We start from the raw sequence: 20,025 nt of genomic DNA, 5'->3' as shown, positions 1-20,025 counted from the left end.
TATTTGTTAAAACATTTCGAAGTTTAGTTTTATGTAAAATCTTATACATTCTAACTAACAAAACTTTTCAAATGTAGAATATTTTTTAATTGTTATATTGTTTAAAAATGTTCTAAAACATAAATAAAAATAATATATTTATTATCACGTAGACAAACTTAGATTAAGGGTTATTATCATGTTTAAATTGTTATCATGCTCAATTTTTTGTTTTCATGTTAAAATTCTAGCAGCCAGTTTATTTACTTCTCAGTTTCAGCCATGCTATCTAGAAGGACATTCTGGATGAACAATAATAGTTGTCAAATACCAATCATGCAAAGATGAGCATTTATGTTAAAAAAATAATACTTGCACCGGGAATATAGACAATGTTATTGCAATCTATTATAAACTACTAAAATTAAAAAATTCAGCTAAAAAGTTACTATTACAATATTAATTAAAATATTTTTTCTTAAAAAATATTCCAAACAAACTAATTTGTAAACATTCAACTTACATGTATTTTATTCACACGTTATCTGGACTAATTCAAAATGAACTACTTATAAACAAATTATATTTGTAGGAACTTGATTCGCAGTTTTTTCAAAAGAATTGAATTGATTTGCCAAAAATTATGTTTATAGAAAATAAAATGTTTAAATATATAGCTAAAGAATCTAAAAAAAATTAATTACCTATTATCGACTTCAAATTCAATAACATTGTACTTGAAAGACTTGTGATCCTTTTTAAGAGTCTTTTCACTTCCAATTCTAACAAAATATTTAGTAACATCTAAAATAGATTAAGATAAAAAGATTTTGTTGTTAATAACTATAAGCTGGAATTGTCGCGGGGTACGGCTCCTATAACAGTTTCTGAATTGCCCAATATGTGCAAACAAATCAAGCTAGCTTTATATTTTCTTATTGGAATAAGAGCGAAAGAAAAATCTATTATAAAATTAAAGAAAAAATTACATTTTGAGAATGCTTTTTGTATAAAACTCCAGAATTTGTTTAGAGGGTTATGTCTCTTTTGGAATGATATATATAATGTTGATGCTTATTTTTGGTGTGGTGGCTATATAAAGGCCCGTATTGTTGATAGAAAAGAAAATGCATGGGTATGTAATTTTATTTATGGCAATCCTAATTTTGGCAGGAGGAGAGAGCAATAGAGGGAAAACACAGCAACCAATTATAATAAGGTTGAACCTCAACTCTTTATAGGCGATTTTAATGATGTTTTGACCAGGAGGAGAAGATGGGTTTACACCTAAAATCACATAGCCAAGTAAAAGAGTTCAGAAACTTTGTTGATTATAACTTTCTTATGAATTTATATCTTAAAATGGTAGATTTACTTGGTTTAGTAATCCAAGAAACGGGTGTGTAACTAGAGAAAAGATTGATAGGGCATTAGTTAATTGGGAATGCAGAGTTTTGTTTGAGAATGCTTCACTTTTGACTATGCCTGCTATAAGCTCAGATCATTGTCCGTTATTTTTAGACCCAAAACTGGTATATAGGACAAGCAAGAGCTTTAAATTTGAGGCATTTTGGGCTGACCATAAGGAATGTAAAAATATTGTTAAGGAATGGGAGAAAGAGGTCTCACAGAGTTGCGAATGGACAAGGATAACAAGGAGCATGAATAATTGCAAGGAAGAACTGAAAAAGTTAGAATAAATCTACATTAAAACGGGCAAATAAGGAAATAAATAGGTTGAAAGAAGAGCTGAAGAAGTTACAAGATTCAGATTTCACCGAAGAGAAACGAAATGGGGTACAAGTTTTAAAGGAGAAAATAACAGCATTATGGAAGCAAGATGATAAATTTTAGGGCCAGAGATCCAAATTAAAATGGTTGAAGTAGGGCAATAAGAACACATTCTTCTTTCATGCAACAACCATCCAGAGAAAAGAGAGAAATCACATTAAAAGATTGAAAAATAAAGGAGGTTATTGGTTGTAAGAGAAAGAAGAAATAATGAGACATATTGAAGAGCATTTTAAAGTATTGTTCACTTTGACTATAAGATAAAGGTATGACAACACCTTAAGTAAGATTTTAGTGAGGGTCACAGAAGAAATGAATAGAGGATTGATTTTTGAGGTCACAAACGATTAGATAAGAAATGCAGTTTTTAGCATGGGGAGTCTCAAAGCCCCAGGACCAGATGGCTTAAACGGGTTATTCTATCAGAAATATTGGGAGGTAATCAAGAAGGAGGTATGTGAAGTTGTCAAAGAATTTTTTAGAAGCGGACTACTGCCGAACACATTAGCGAAACCACAGTTGTCTTGATCCCGAAACTTAAAAATCCAAAAGGACTTAACCAGCTAAGACCTATTAGTTGTTGTAATTTTATATACAAGATTATATCAAAGATTTTAGTGTTGAGGTTGAAAGGACTAATGGATGATATAATATTACTAATTCAAAGTGCATTTGTAAGAGGGAGATGGATACAAAATAATGTGGTGATCGTGTAAGAGATATATCATAACCTGAACAGAAAGGGAAGAAGAGGAGCTAATAACATGGCAATCAAGTTAGACATGAATAAAGCATATGATATATTAGAATGGGATTTTCTTGAGAATGTATTATAGAAATTTGGATTTAATGAAAGATAGGTAGAATTAGTGATGAAATGTGTTAGAAGTGCCAATTACAGATTTAAGGACAATGGCGAGTTGTCCAAAAAAATCAAGCCGCAAAGATGCCTAAGACAGAGTGACCTTTTATCTCCCTACTAATTTATTTTGGCCGCCAAAGTTTTTACTATTTTGATGCAGAAATCACAGAATGAAGGCAACATCTCTGGATTAAAGATTGATCCTACAGCCCTTACAATTAGTCATTTTTTGTTTGCAGACAACTACATTATTTTTGCAGAAGTTAAAGAGGAAGAAGCATATCAAATTATTTCAGTGTTGAATAAATACACAGAGGCATCTGGACAAAGGATAAATCTGAATAAATCGGATATCAATATTTGGTAGTTATGTGTCAATTCAGAAAAGGGTTGATATTGAGAAGATTCTAGGCATGGCATCGTGGGAGACACCTAAAAAGTACCTTGGTCTTCTAGCTACTTGGGGAAGATCTCAAAGCAAAGCTTTAGCATGGATTGAAGAGAGAATAATGAATAAATTAGAAGGATGGAAGGAGAAGCTATTAAGTCAAGCGGGCAAGGAAACTCTAATGAAAGCAGTAATTCAAGTAGTACCATCATGCACTATGAACATTATAAAGTTTCCAAAATAATTTTGCAGAAGAATATGCGCTAAGTCGGCACGATTCTGGTGGGCAGCATCAGGAAGGGATCGAGGTGTCCATTGAAAAAAGTGGAAATCCATTACAAAGAGTAAGTTGGATAGGGAGTTGGGATTCAAGGATCTAGAATCACAAAACACTTCCTATCTTGCAAAACAAGCTTGGAGAGCCAATGATAAGCGGATAATTTATACGCTTTTTGGCATTGTTTTTACCTAGTTTTTAGTAGGTTTTAGTTACTTTTTAATATATTTTTATTAGTTTTATGCAAAATTCATATTTCTGGACTTTACTATGAGTTTGTGTGTTTTTCTGTGATTTCAGGTATTTTCTGGCTGAAATTGAGGGACCTGAGCAAAAATCTGATTCAGAGGCTGAGAAAGGACTGCAGATGCTGTTGGATTCTGACGTCCCTGCACTCGAAGTGGATTTTTTAGAGGTACAGAAGCCCAATTGGCGCGCTCTCAATTGCGATGTAAAGTAGACATCTTGGGCTTTCCCGCAATGTATAATAGTTCATACTTTGCCTGAGATTTGATGGCCCAAACTGGCGTCTAAACGCCAGTTAGAGACCCTTTTCTGGCATAAAATACCAGAACTGGCACCAAAGCTGGAGTAAAACGCCAAGGAAAGCCTATGCGCATGAAAGCTTCAATGCTCAGCCCAAACAGACACCAAGTGGGCCCGGAAGTGGATTTCTAAACTATCTACTTATTTCTGTAAACCCTAGTAACTAGTTTAGTATAAATAGGATTTTTTACTATTGTATTTATATCGCCAAGGAAAGCCTGCGCATGAAAGCTTCAATGCTCAGCCCAAACAGACACCAAGTGGGCCCGGAAGTGGATTTCTAAACTATCTACTTATTTCTGTAAACCCTAGTAACTAGTTTAGTATAAATAGGATTTTTTACTATTGTATTTATATCTTTTTCTACACCTCATAGATTAAGGTGTGGAGCTCTGCTGTTCCTCATGAATCAATGCAAAGTACTATTATTTTTCTATTCAATTCACGCTTATTCTTATTCTAAGATATTCACTCGTACTTCAACCTTATGGATGTGATGATCCGTGACACTCATCATCATCCTCCCTTATGAACGCGTGCCTGACAACCACTTCCGTTTTATCTGCGAGAGCTTGAGTGTGTATCTCTTGGGTTCCTGGTTCACGACGCATGATTGCCTCTCCTGAAAATAGAGCCTTTCAATTCCGTGAAATCAGAGTCTTCGTGGTATAAGCTAGAACCAATTGGCAGCATTCTTGAGATCCGGAAAGTCTAAACCTTATCTGTGGTATTTAGAGTAGGGTCTGGGATGGGATAACTGTGACGAGTGGTGCACGAAATTGTGTATGCCAATATTAATGGACTGTTTCTCACAGCTTCGCACAACTAACCAGCAAGTGCACTGGGTCGTCCAAGTAATACCTTACGTGAGTAAGGGTCGAATCCCACGGAGATTGTTGGCTTGAAGCAAGCTATGGTTATCTTATTATTCTTAGTCAGGATATAATATCAATAATAATTTTTAGTTTCAATTGTAAAAAGTAAAAGAGCATGAAATAAATACTTATTATGCAGTAATGGAGAATTTGTTGGAGTTTTGGAGATGCTTTGTCCTCTGAATTCCTGCAACATAATGCTTTCTCACTTTCATAAATGCAAGGCTCCTTCCATGGCAAGCTATATGTAGGGCATCGTCGTTGTCAATGGCTACTTCCCATCCTCTCAGTGAAAATGGTCCAAATGCTCTGTCACAGCACGGCTAATCATCTATCGGTTCTCGATCATGTTCGAATAGAATCCATCGATTCTTTTGCGTTTATCATCACGCCCAACAATCGCGAGTTTGAAGCTCTTCACAGTCATCCAATCCTTGAATCCTACTCAGAATACTACAGACAAGGTTTAGACCTTCTGGATTCTCAAGGATGCTGCCAATGAATTCTAGCTTATACCACGAAGATTCTGATTAAGGAATCTAAGAGATACTCATTCAATTTAATGTAGAACAGAGGTGGTTGTCAGGCACACGTTTGTGGATTGAGAAAGGTGATGAGTGTCACGGATCATTACCTTCTTCATAGTGAAGCACGAATGAACATCTTAGATAGGAACAAGCGTGTTTGAATGGAAAACAGAAATAATTGCATTAATTCATCGAGACGCTGCAGAGCTCCTGACCCCCAACAATGGAGTTTAGAGACTCATGCCATCAAAGAGTACAAAATTCAGATATAAAAATGTCATGAGATACAAAATAAATCTCTAAAAGTTGTTTAAATACTAAACTAGTAACCTAGGTTTACAGAAAATGAGTAAACTAGGATGGATAGTGCAGAAATCCACTTCTGGGGCCCACTTGGTGTGTGCTGGGGCTGAGACTTAAGCTTCTCATGTGCCTGGGCTGTTTCTGAAGTTGAACGCCAGGTTGTAACCTGTTTCTGGCGTTGAACTCCAACTTGCAACCTGTTTCTGGCGCTGAACGCCAAACTGCAACATGGAACTAGCGTTGAACCCCAGTTTACATCGTCTATCTTCGCACAAAGTATAAACTATTATATATTGCTGAAAAGCCCTGGATGTCTACTTTCCAACCCAATTAAGAGCGCGCCAATTGAACTCCTGTAGCTCCAAAAAATCCATTCCGAGTGTAGGGAGGTCAGAACCCAACAACATCAGCAGTCATTTTTCAGCCTAAATCAGATTTTTGCTCAGCTCCCTCAATTTCAGCCAGAAAATACCTGAAATTACAGAAAAATACACAAACTCATAGTAAAGTCCAGAAATATGAATTTTTCCTAAAAACTAATAAAATTATACTAAAACAAACTAAAATCTACATGAAATTACCCCCAAAAAGCGTATAAAATATCCGCTCATCACAACACCAAACTTAAACTGTTGCTTGTCCTCAAGCAACTAGATAAATAAAATAGGATAAAAAAGAAATTAAGAAGCAATAATATCTTAGAGTTTCAAGTGAAGCTCAAATTCTAATCACGTGAGTGGGACTAGTAGCTTTTTGCCTCTGAATAGTTTTGCCTTCTCACTTTATCCTTTGAAATCCAGAATGATTGGCATCCATAGGAACTTAGAATTTCAGATAGTATTATTGATTCTCCTAGTTTAGTATGTTGATTCTTGAACACAGTTACTTTATGAGTCTTGGCCGTGGCCCTAAGCACTTTGTTTTCCAGTATTACCACCGGATACATAAATGCCACAGACACATAACCGGATGAACCTTTTCAGATTGTGACTTAGCTTTGCTAAAGTCCCCAATTAGAGGTGTCCAGAGTTCTTAAGCACACTCCTTTGCCTTGGATAACGACTTTAACCACTCAGTCTCAAGCTTTTCACTTGGACCTGCATGCCACAAGCACATGGTTAGGGACAACTTGATTTAGCCGCTTAGGCCTGGATTTATTTCCTTAGGGCCTCCTATCCATTGATGCTCAAAGGCTTGGATCCTTTTCACCCTTGCCTTTTGGTTTTAAGGGTTATTGGCTTTTTCTTTTTCTTTATCCAATGATTCCTTTTTTTTCACTGCTTTTTCTTGCTTCAAGAATCAATTTCATGATTTTTCAGATCAGCAATAATATTTTTCTTATTCATCATTCTTTCAGAAGCCAACAATTTTAACATTCATGAAATTCAGTATAAAAAATATGCACTGTTCAAGCATTCATTCAGAAGACAAAAAGTATTGCCACCACATATAAATAATTAGAATTTTCCTTATTAAGAACTCGAAATTAAATTGCCTATTTGTTCTAAAAATCTACTATTTTATTTATGTTTGATGATGATGAGAAAAATAAATTATAGCTTAATTGGAAATAAAATCAAAATAGATATACTAATTACTACTACTCCTATATAAATTCTAAGGTAAATTCCTATAAGACAACTATCACAGAGTAAAGCTAAGATTAGGACTCAACAACCTTTATTTTGGGAAGTGGATGTTCCTCTAGTCTGTGGGGTGCTTGGTCCTTCAAGAGATAATTTCTGACGCTTCAGTTCCTTTAAGTCACGCCTTTGCTCTTCTTGTTCCCCAAGCAGTTTGCAAAGCATGCTATTTTGATTATTCTATTCTTCCTTTATTTGGTCCATAGCTTCTTGCAACTTGGTAACCGATGCTTCAAGATGCTCCCAGTATTCAAATTGAGGGATTTCCGGGAGAAATTCCTGTGCTCTCCTCTTGATGGGGTCATCCTGCACTTGTTGTTTTTCCATTGATATTTTGGTGATTGGTCGCTCAACTGAGATATACTTAGTTATTCCCATCTTCACTCCAGCATCTTTACATAGCATAGATATTAAACTTGGATAAGCCAATTTAGCATCTTTGGAGTTCTTGTTTGCAATTATGTAAAGTTCACATGAAATCAGCTGATGAACTTCCACTTCTCTTCCCAACATAATGCAGTGGATCATCACTGCTCTTTTAACGGTGACCTCAAAGCGGTTGCTAGTGGGCAGTATAGAACGCCCAATGAAGTCCAGCCAGCCTCTGGCGACAGGTTTGAGATCTTCTCTCTTGAGTTAATTTGGGACGCCCTTGGTGCTGGTGGTCCACCTGGCTCCAGGGAGGCATATGTCCTCTAGAATCTTGTCCAAGCCTTTATTTGTTCTCATCATTCTCCTATTAAAGGAGTCTGGGTCATCTTTCAACTGAGGTAGCTTAAAGATCTCCCTGATTTTATCAGGGTGGATGTGAACAATCTTTCCTCTGACCAAGGTCCGATAGTCATAGAGAACAATTCTAGATATTCTCTACCTGTCTGTTTGCCACAGATTAGCATAGAATTCTTGAACCATGTTTCTTCCCTCCTTTATTTCAGGATTAGCTAGGATTTCCCAGCTCCTGTTTCGAATTTGCTCTTGGATCTCCGGATATTCATCTTCTTTCAGATCGAATTTGACTTCTAGGATCACTGACCTTAGACCCATTATTTTGTAGTAATGGTCTGAATGTTCTTTGGTTAAGAACTTCCCTTGATTCCAAAGTGGTTTTGGAATACTATCTTTCTTGCCTTTTGGAGTGGGTTGTTTTCCTTTAGGAGCCATGATCTTAGTGAATATGATTTAGTGATCACGGATAAACACACCAAACTTATAGGTTTGCTTGTCCTCAAGCAAAAGAAAGGAAAGGAGGGGGATAGAAGAAGAGCTAGTGTCGAATGGTGGATGAGAGGAGGGAGGCCAAATGTGGATTTAAAGGGAGGGCTGGGTTTTCGAAAATTTTGAGGAAAGATAAGATAGAGGATATGATTTGAAAAGATAAATATGATAAGAAAAAGATATAATTTAAAATTAAAAGGTTGTGAATGATATTTGAAAAAGATAAATCTGAATTTTTATTTTGAAAAAGATTTGAAAAGATAATTGAGTTTAAAAAAAATTTGAAAAGAAGTTGGATGGGATTTGAAAAGGTTTTGTGTTTATGAATTAAGATACATTTGATATTTTTGAAAAAGGGGTTTTAGAAATTAGGATTAAAATTTTTGGAATTGAAGGATGAGAGTTTGTAACATGTTTATGCAAGAAATCATGAATTGGAACATAAAAATTTGAAAAAATGTGAATTGAAAACGAATTTACCTCCTTCCCACAATCCTGGCGTTAAACGCCCAAACACTACATGTTTTGGGCGTTTAACGCCCATTTGTAGCTTCTCCTGGGCGTTCAACGCCCAGCTGTTGCTTCTAGCTGGCGTTGAACGCCAGGAAGTCCTTTGTCACTGGGCGTTTTTCTGAACGCCCAGGACGCTATAAATCTGGCGTTAAACGCCCAGAAGGTGCTTCTTTCTGGCGTTCAATGCCCAGAAGATGCTTCTTTCTGGCGTTTAACACCCAGATGGCTACCCTTACTGGCGTTGAACGCCCAATAGATGCTTCTTTTGGGCGTTCAGTGCCCAAAACAGCTCTTACTGGCTTTTTCGCACCAGTAAGCTTCCCTTTTACTGTTTTATCCTGTGGATCCTTCTGTAACTTTGTGAACTCAAGCCATTGCTATTTTAACTTGAAGATAATTGACATAAACTTGTAAAAATTAATTAATTAACAAATAAACTTTGTAAATGGCTGGTGTTCATACCCTGACCGGGCTCCTCCAACTCGGCAAATCCATGAAAAGGTCCGACCTCGCCCTAAGGCCCACGCCTAAAGGCCGGACCTCGGACAATCAAGCAAAGGAAGGCCCATCAAAAGGAACGCAGCCCAAAACCTAAAGGCCGAAATGGCCTAGAAAGGGCGGTTCCACAAAGATAGAGATAAAACTCCCAAAGATAAGATAAGATAAGAATATCTTATCCAGGGAAGATCACGGCCAACTACTATAAATACACTGGAGCACCCAGGTATTTCATTCATTCCACATTCTACACTTATCTGCTTGGACCCATGCTAACTTAAGCATCGGAGTGTCATTGCAGGTACAACCACCAACCACTCCACATATCGAGCTCGGGTCCCTGAACCCCCACCTCGGGCCTCTCCAGACGACCGAGCTACACGTTTCAGGTAACCCCCGGAACATTGGCGCCGTTGCCGGGGAACCTGGAAGTCATCCCTCTACCATGGCGGACGACCCTCACAACAATGACCGCGCTGCGTCTGAACAAGAAGAAGAAATTGACACCGGAGAACGTCCGGACAGCCCACTGTCACCACGCACTCCAGGAGGAAACAAACAGAATCACCCAAAGACATCACTCCCAAACAAAGATCCACAAAATCCCGAAAAAGAAAAGAGCTCGGAAATTCTAGAAGCAGTTCAGGCACAACAAAACCGACTGAAACGACTCGAAGAGGACATAAAGAAACAGAAAGAAACTGAACAAGATCTGAGGAGGGAGACTCGAAAGCGCAGAGAATTAGAAGAAAAACTGCGGAAGATAGAGGCCAACTTGAAAGGCCGGACAGAACGCGGCACCACCCCCGAAGGCAACCATGATCCCTTCTCGCAAAAGATCATGAAGGAGAAGGTACCGCGAAACTTCAAACCACCCGATATGGATCTCTACGACGGCACCACCGATCCAAGTCACCACCTCAGCAATTTCAGAAGCAGAATGTACCTAGTCGACGCCTCCGACGCGATTCGGTGCAAAGCCTTCCCCACCACTCTCACCAAGACAGCCATGAAGTGGTTCGACAACCTGCCACCAAGATCAATCACCAGCTTCGAAGACCTGACCAAAAAATTCCTAACAAGGTTCTCTATTCAAAAGGACAAGACGAAACATGCCCCCAGTCTACTCGGGATCAAACAAGGTAACCAAGAAACCCTCCGAGAATACATGGAGCGATTCAACAAAGCCTGCCTGGACATACAACACTTACCCACCGAAGCAGCCATCATGGGACTAGCAAACGGCCTAAAAGAGGGACCGTTTAGCCAATCCCTATCCAAACGATACCCGACCTCCCTATACGAGGTGCAGGAGCGGGCAGAAAAATATATCAACATGGAGGAAATCTCCCAGCTAAGAGACTCTTCTAGGAAGGAATCAACCTACCCACTCCGAGAGCGAGATCGGGAACAGAAGAAGAAAGAAGAACCCAACTTGGACAAGCCACGGAAGTACCACAACTACACCCCTCCGAGTCTCCCTGGTAGACGTCTACAGAGAAGTATGCCACACCGAAAAGATCCCCCGCCCCGACCTCTAAAACACAAGAGAGCGGGGAGAGATCGGTCCGAGTACTGTGAATATCACAAACTCTACGGTCATCCTACTAACGACTGCTACGACCTAAAAAATGTTATAGAAAAGCTAGCCAGAGAAGGAAAACTCGACAGATACATAGCAGAGAAAGGAGAAGAGACCAGGAAAAGAAGGCGGGGAGATAACGAAGGTCGGGCCGAACAAACCCCGCAAACCCCCGAAAGGCACGTACACATGATAAATGGAGGTTTTGCAGGCGGAGGAACATCCAGATCCTCACGAAAAAGACACCTCAAAGAAGTCTATCATGTCCGAGAAGACAGTCCCCTGCCTGAATTACCTACTATCTCATTTACCCGAGAAGATGCTCAAGGGATAATACCCGGGCACGACGACCCAATGGTAATCACCATTATCCTAGCAAACGCCAACTTACATCGAACCCTGATTGACCAGGGAAGCTCAGCAGATATCCTGTTCAAAACGGCCTTCGACAAGCTCGGACTTGAAGAAAGAGAGCTAAAGGCCTATCCCACCGACCTATTTGGGCTAGGGGACACCCCGATCCGTCCTTTAGGATACATCTCGCTACACACTACCTTTGGAAGAGGCGAGCAATCTAAAACATTAAGCATCGACTACATTATAGTCGACGTCACTTCAGCATACAATGCCCTCATTGGGCGACCAACCCTAAACAGATTAGCAGCAATAGTCTCGACCCCACACCTCTGTATGAAGTTCCCTACCGCAAAAGGAATCGCTACCCTAAAAGGCGACCAAAAGCTAGCGCGGCGATGCTACAACGAAAGCCTGAGCCTAAAAGGGAAAGAGATCAACACAATAGAACTCGGACGAGTTCAAACCCGAGAAGATCTTCGGCCACAACCAGAGGGAGAAACCGAAAAAGTCCAAATTGGGAACACACCTGAAAAAAAACAAACATAGGAGCAAACCTTGAGGCAGGCCTAAAAGAGGAACTCATAACCCTCTTAAAGGGAAATTCCGACCTCTTCGCATGGAAAGCCTCCGACATGCCAGGCATAAGCCCCGACCTGATGTGCCATAAGCTATCAGTATACCCGGGATCCAGACCGGTCCAACAAAGACGCCGGAAGCTCGGACCCGAGCGCATGCAAGCAATAGAAGAACAGGTACAAGCACTGCTAGATGCAGGGTTCATTAGGGAAGTAAAATACCCCCTATGGCTCGCAAACGTGGTCCTGGTAAAAAAGCCTAACGGAAAATGGAGGATGTGCGTCGATTACACGGATCTCAACAAAGCCTGCCCCAAAGACCCATATCCACTACCAAACATCGACACCTTAGTAGACGCAGCCTCAAGCTACAGATATCTCTCCTTCATGGACGCATACTCGGGATACAATCAAATCCCGATGTACGAACCCGACCAAGAAAAGACCTCGTTCATAACCCCAAGGGCAAACTACTGCTATGTAGTAATGCCCTTCGGGCTAAAGAACGCAGGGGCAACCTACCAGAGGCTAATGAACAAAGTGTTCTCAGAGCACATCGGACTACAGCTGGAGGTGTACGTCGACGACATGCTGGTAAAGACACAAGAAGACAGAAACTTGCTGACCGACCTCACCAGTATCTTCGGCACCCTCAGAAAACACAACATGAGACTTAACCCGACAAAGTGCACCTTCGCCGCAGAAGCCGGAAAGTTCTTAGGCTTCATGCTGACTCAAAGGGGCATCGAAGCAAACCCGGACAAATGCCAAGCGATACTCAATATGAAGAGTCCGACGTGTGTCAAAGAAGTACAACAACTGAATGGAAGGCTAGCCGCCCTATCAAGATTCTTGGCAGGATCAGCAATAAAATCACTACCTCTTTACTCACTCCTGAAGAAAGGGAAACCCTTCTCATGGACCCCGGAGTGCGAAAAAGCCTTTCAAGAATTCAAGGAATTCCTTGGACAGCCACCAATCCTAACCCGACCTCTAAAAGGAGAAGAACTCGTACTATACCTCTCGGTTGGAAATCGAGCAGTCGCTTTAGCGTTAATACGAGAAAATGACCAAGGACAACGCCCCATATACTTTGTAAGCAAAGCACTACAAAGGGCCGAATTAAACTATCAGAAGATAGAAAAATTCGCCTACGCCCTAGTGTTCACAGCTCGGAGGCTCCGTCCCTACTTTCAAGCCCACACCATCAAAATCCAGACAAACCAACCCATGAGACACATCCTGCAAAAAACAGACCTGGCAGGACGAATACTACAATGGACGGTGGAACTGTCCGAGTTCGACCTCCACTATGAAGCCCGGACTGCCATAAAATCTCAGTATCTAGCCGACTTCATCGCAGAATACACTGAAACCCCTGGAACCCCACTCTCATGGAACCTGTATGTCGACGGGTCCTCAAACAAAACAGGAAGCGGAGCCGGGGTTATACTCGAAAGCGACCAAGGAACGCGGATAGAACTATCCCTAAAATTCGAGTTCCAGGCTTCAAACAATCAAGCCGAATACGAGGCCCTACTAGCAGGTCTAAAGCTAGCCGAAGAGGTCGGAGCCCAGAAAATCACGATCTTCAGTGACTCCCAGGTCGTCACGTCACAAATAAATGGAAGCTACCAGGCCAAAGACCCGACTATGAAGAAATACCTGGACCAAACACAGGCACAATTACGCCACTTTTCAGAAATACAGATCCAGCACATACCTCGGGAACAAAACGCCCGGGCAGACGCCCTCTCAAAGCTCGCCAGCACCAAACCCGGAGGCAACAACAGAAGTCTCCTCCAGGAAACCTTACAATCTCCCTCCGTGCTAAGAGGGGAAGAAACGCTAAATATATCCAGCCAACAGCAAGGATGGATGACCCCCATACTCAACTACCTGAAGTCGGGAACTTTTCCCGCCGAAAGAAAGGAAGCTAAAAGACTCACGAAAGACGCCCAGAATTATACGCTAATTCACGACGTATTATACAGAAGAGGATTCTCAAATCCCCTCCTTAGGTGCGTCCCGACCTCAGAAACAAAGAACGTCCTCGAAGAAGTCCACGGAGGCATGTGTGGGAACCATCTCGGAGCTCGGGCATTATCCAAAAAAGTAGTCCGAGCCGGGTTCTACTGGCCAACCTTGCAAAGAGACACAACGGAATTTGTGAAGATATGCCCCCCTGCCAAAAACACGCCAATTTTCACAAGGCACCACCCGAAGACCTTATCAGCATCACCGCACCATGGCCCTTCGCAAAATGGGGACTTGACCTACTCGGCCCGTTCCCCCAAGGACCGGGGCAAGTCAAATACCTCATAGTAGGGGTCGACTACTTCACAAAGTGGATCGAAGCTGAACCCTTAGCCACCATTACGGCTCAGAAAAGTCGCAAATTCCTATACAAAAACATTGTCACAAGGTTCGGAGTCCCCTACTCCATCACAACAGACAATGGAACACAGTTCACAGACACAAGTTTTCAGAACTTGGTGGCCGAGCTAAAAATCAAATAGCAATTCACCTCAGTCGAGCACCCACAAGCCAATGGACAAGCAGAGGCTGCAAATAAAGTTATCTTGGCCGGGTTAAAACGGAGACTCCAAGAAGCCAAAGGGGCATGGGCCGAAGAGCTTTCCCAGGTGCTATGGGCATATCGGACAACTCCACACTCTACAACGGGAGAATCGCCATTCCGACTAGCCTATGGGATGGAGGCAATGATTCCTGTCGAAATAGAGGAAGGGTCACCTAGAACCATCTTCTACAACGAAAAAGGTAACCCGCAGGCACAAAGGGAAGAACTCGACCTCCTCCCCGAGGTCCGAGAAAGAGCCCGAATCCAAGAAGAAGCCTTAAAATGGCGAACGGCACTTAGATACAATCAGAAAGTAATAAAGCGAAGCTTCTCCATTCACGACCTAATTCTAATCCGAAATGACATCGGAACACAAAAGTCGGGAGAAGGAAAGCTAGCTGCAAATTGGAAAGGACCCTACAAAGTAACAGAAGTCTTAGGGACAGGCTACTACAAGGTATCCGACCTAGAAGGCAATGAGCTGCCCAGGGCCTGGCACGCCTGCAATCTAAGACGGTACTACAGCTAGAAAAATTTAACCCGAGGTGTACTCTTTTTCCCTACAAGGGTTATTTAATGAGACACCCGGTTAAATAAAGACACCCGACCTAGTCAAGGGTAAACACTCTGTAAATATTCCTTCTTTTTTAATACTAATCAAATTTTTCTATTTTCTTTTCTCCTTCCTCATAAATGAAACAAGTCCTGGAAAGTACCCCGCCAAGGCGCATTAATTTATGCTCGGCAAAACGCAAAAAATCATTTGCCAAGAGACCACACAAGGTCGGCAAAGATAAAGCGACGAGGTTCAAATTAATGTGAGAAGTTATAAAGCAACTCTGAAAAGGCTCAAAAAGCCAAATAAAAAGAGATTACAAAAATAACTTAAAAGGCCGACCAAACAAGGTCGGACCCAACAAAGGGAGGTACTCGAACGCCCGAGGTCCGAGAAAAAGCCCGGATCCAAGAAAGAAGCCTTAAAAACGGCAAAAGCCAAGATTTCGAAAACGCTTACTAAAAAGTTGTTATCCAAAAACAACTAAAAAAGTACAAGCGAAGAAACGAAATCGAAGGAAAGGATAAAACGAAGTTTCGAAAACGCTTACTAAAAAGTTGTTATCCAAAAACAACTAAAAAAGTACAAGCGAAGAAACGAAATCGAAGGAAAGGATAAAACGAAGTTTCGAAAACGCTTACTAAAAAAGTTGTTATCCAAAAACAACTAAAAAAGTACAAGCGAAGAAACGAAATCGAAGGAAAGGATAAAAACAAAGTTTCAAGCGCTAGCTAAAAAGTTGTTATCCAAAAAACAACTAAAAAGCATAAAAGCGGAACAAAAAGTCAAAGCAAAACACCGCATAATAAGCTAAAAAGTTACTACAAGTAGCTAATAGCAGAAAAGCGTCCAAAGCGTTCACAGAAACCATCCAAAAAACAAAAGAGCCCACAGGCCGGGCAAAGAACCAAAAATAAAAGATTACAGAGGATCAAGGTCCTTTCCGGATTCCACATCGGTAGAAGGCTGCGGAGGAAGAACCATAGAAATCGGGACAGCCTTGACAGCACCATCATCTCGGTTTGAAACCTCCACACCAGATCCATCCCCGGCCAAAGGTGAGGTCGGGTTCGCAACCGGAACATTAAGGTCGGACACCGGAACCTCATCCTCGTTGGGAGCAGGAACAATCTTTCCCTCCACAACAACGTTATCCGTACTTAACAAACTCAGATCCAGGTCAGGAGCAAGAACCCGGACCTGATCCTTCAAATTTCCAAACATAGCATCCATACCCTTGGCCACATGACCCTCTAGCTCGTAAAAATCATCCCGAGCAGATTGCAACTTCTCCTTTGTCTCCACAAGCTCGGCGTATACCCGAGTATAATTCTCCGTCGCCGCCTTCGCCATCTCCTCAGATGCTTTCGCTGCCGCCACAGCCGCGGTAGCTTTAGCTTTCTCTTTCTCCAGAGAGGCCTCCAGCTCAGTGATCCTAGCAGCCTTCAGCTCACTAATCCTCTCAAACTCAGACTGAGCCTTCTCAAGTCGGGAGCTGGTCGCACCAATGGGGGATTTCTTGAACTCCCGGGCAATAGCAGCATGAAGACTGGCCATCCGAACACAACTCCGTGCCATATATTGAAAATGGTGCTCCATAGACACGTCATCAGTAGAAATAAAAGTCTGAGGGAGAATATGCTGTTCAATCCAACCAAGAGCATCGAAATCCTTATCGTTAAAACCCGCAAGCTCTTGAGAGGTCTTCTGCTTCTTGGGAGGAGGACCCGAGAACGGGGGAGGAGAAGAGGTAGCAGGCCCGGAGGTCGGAGGGTCTTGATTTATAGCTCGGAACTGGGGAGTCGGAATAGTCTTCGACCGAGTCTGAACACCCACGGTAGTCTTCTGCGGAGAAGATCGGGCAGAAGCCTCCCCAGCCTCGATATTTCGAGCAGCCACAGACTTCTTCGTCCGACGAAGGAACTTCATGGAATCCGCCTGAGAAGACATCTCTGCAGAAATAAAAAGAAAAGGATTACCACAACAGAAATTCCACCAAAAACATGCAAAACCAAAATACTAAAAAAGAAGAATCTCGGAGAGGTCGGGAAACTACCTAACTCGGAACGGAGAAGGCTTGGATCTCCCAACATTTTCTTCGTATCCAAGTGAGGTGCCCGACCCCATAGACTGCTCACCACACCCACAAAAGCCTGCTCAACCTCATCTAGACTCTCAAAAGTATACTTAGCAGACACTACATTCTCCTGCCAACAAAGAGGAAAAGAAGGCTCCCCACTCTCATCCAGAAAGAAAGGTCGGACGTCTCCAGTAGCCCGGACCTTGAAATAAAAGTTCTTGAAATCGTGAAAGGACTCATCATAAAGGGTACAAAACTTCCTTCCCTGGTTAGCCCTAAAAGAGACCCAAGACACCTTCCCTCCACCCGACCCCGGCTTCGTCAACACAAACAAGTAGGAAAAAAGAGAAATAGAGGGAGCGACGCCCAAAAACTGACACAAAAGTTGAAACAGCTTTAAAAACGCCCAAGAATTTGGATGGAGCTGCGTAGGGGCAAGGTTACAAGACCACAACACCTCGGACTCCAGGTCGGTAAAAGGAAGTCGGACACTCAGCTTAGAGAAAAAACAATCATAAGCATAAAAGAAGAGCTTCTCGGAACTATCTAAAGGCGGGAAGTAAACTCTCTCCTCGGAATCCGGGGCTACTAGTTCATAATCCCTCTCAGACTCTCTATTCTCACATATGCTACAGTGCCTACGGAACCTAGCCAAATATTCAGAATCTACCACAGAAGGGACTTTTAGAGGAAGAGGGTCTACCCAACCAAGACCACTTGGAATCTTGGTCGACATCGCCTGAAGAACCTTTCGAGACATAAAACTCTTACCTACAAAGAAGAAATACAAAAGCAAGCAAAAATCACATAAAGCAGACAGCAAAAAACCCGTTCAGCCAAGCAAGAAACAAAAACCCAACAAAGAAAATGCGGCAACCCGGAACAAAGTACCAGAAAAACAAAAAGAGCCCCCCCCCCATATACAAACAAAGCAATGGCGGCGCCTCTTTTCGGGGCAACCCAGGCATAAAGAAACAAACAAGAGCCACACAAAGAACAGAAGCATATGATCACAAGAAAATAGAAACAGGAGAACAAACCTGGAAGAAAGAAAACGAAGGCGAAGAGCTCCGAAGCAAGGAGAACGAAGCGGCGGCGCAGAGGAAACCCCGGAAAGACACACGGAAAGATTCGGGGAAGAAGAAACAAAGAAAGAGAAGCGGTGCTCGAAAAAGGAGATGGCGAAACTTAGAAAAACAGGAAAGGAACAGAATAAACGAAGAAAAAGGAAGGGAGCAAATAAATAATGCCTTCACAGAGCCCGAATGGAAATCAAGGAGAAACGGTAAAATGCAATAAATGCAGAAACGGCCATTTTTGAATTTTGAAAAACTACTATGCCCGAGCTCGACCTCCCAAAAAGGACGAACTCGGGCAGGGGCACTGTTCATACCCTGACCGGGCTCCTCCAACTCGGCAAATCCATGAAAAGGTCCGACCACGCCCTAAGGCCCACGCCTAAAGGTCGGACCTCGGACAATCAAGCAAAGGAAGGCCCATCAAAAGGAACGCAGCCCAAAACCTAAAGGCCGAAATGGCCTAGAAAGGATGGTTCCACAAAGATAGAGATAAAACTCCCAAAGATAAGATAAGATAAGAATATCTTATCCAGGGAAGATCACGGCCAACTACTATAAATACACTGGAGCACCCAGGTATTTCATTCATTCCACATTCTACACTTATCTGCTTGGACCCATGCTAACTTAAGCATCGGAGTGTCATTGCAGGTACAACCACCAACCACTCCACATATCGAGCTCGGGTCCCTGAACCCCCACCTCGGGCCTCTCCAGACGACCGAGCTACACGTTTCAGGTAACCCCCGGAACAGCTGGGTTGCCTCCCAGCAAGCAAGCGCTTCTTTATTGTCTTTAGCTGGACTATTTCTGGGCTTTAATCAAGTCTCAGTTTTGAGCATTCTTGCTCAAAATTGCTTTCAAGATAATGTTTAACTCTCTGTCCATTAACAATGAACTTTTTGTTAGAATTATTATCCTGAAGCTCCACGTAACCATATAGTGACACACATGTAATCACATATGGACCTCTCCACCGGGATTTTAATTTTCCAGGAAATAATCTGAGCCTAGAATTAAACAGCAGAACTTTCTGCCCTGGCTCAAAGACTCTGGATGAAAGCTTCTTGTCATGCCATCTTTTTGCTTTCTCTTTGTAAATTTTTGCATTTTCGAAAGTATTGAGTTTGAATTCCTCTAGCTCATTTAGCTGGAGCAATCGTTTTTCTCCAGCTAACTTGGCATCAAGGTTTAGGAATCTGGTTGCCCAATAGACCTTATGTTCCGGTTCCACTGGCAAGTGACAGGCTTTTCCATACACAAGCTGGTATGGAGAGGTTCCTATAGGAGTCTTGAATGCTGTTCTGTATGCCCACAGAGCATCATCCAAGCTTCTTACCCAATCCCTTCTACGGTTAATCACAATCCGTTCTAGGATTCTTTTAAGTTCTCTATTAGAGACTTCAGCTTGCCCATTTATCTGTGGATGATATGGAGTGGCCACCTTGTGGCTAACTCCATATCGAACCAAAGCAAAGTAAAGCTGTTTATTGCAGAATGAGTGCCCCCATCACTGATTAGTACTCTAGGGATACCAAATCTACTGAAGATGTGTTTCTGGAGGAATTTTAGCACTGTTTTAGTATCATTAGTTGGTGTTGCAATAGCTTACACCCATTTGGATACATAATGCACTGCCACTAGAATATAAGTGTTTGAGTATGATGGTGGGAAAGGCCCCATGAAGTCAATGCCCCATACATCAAACAATTCAATCTCCAAGATCTTTTGTTGATGCATGGCATAACTGTAAGGTAGATTGCCAGATCTTTGGCAACTATCACAATTAAGTACAAAC

This window comes from Arachis stenosperma, chromosome 3, assembly GCF_014773155.1.
Source record: "Arachis stenosperma cultivar V10309 chromosome 3, arast.V10309.gnm1.PFL2, whole genome shotgun sequence".
In the NCBI taxonomy this organism is placed as follows: domain Eukaryota; kingdom Viridiplantae; phylum Streptophyta; class Magnoliopsida; order Fabales; family Fabaceae; genus Arachis; species Arachis stenosperma.
This window is presented reverse-complemented; position numbering follows the sequence as displayed.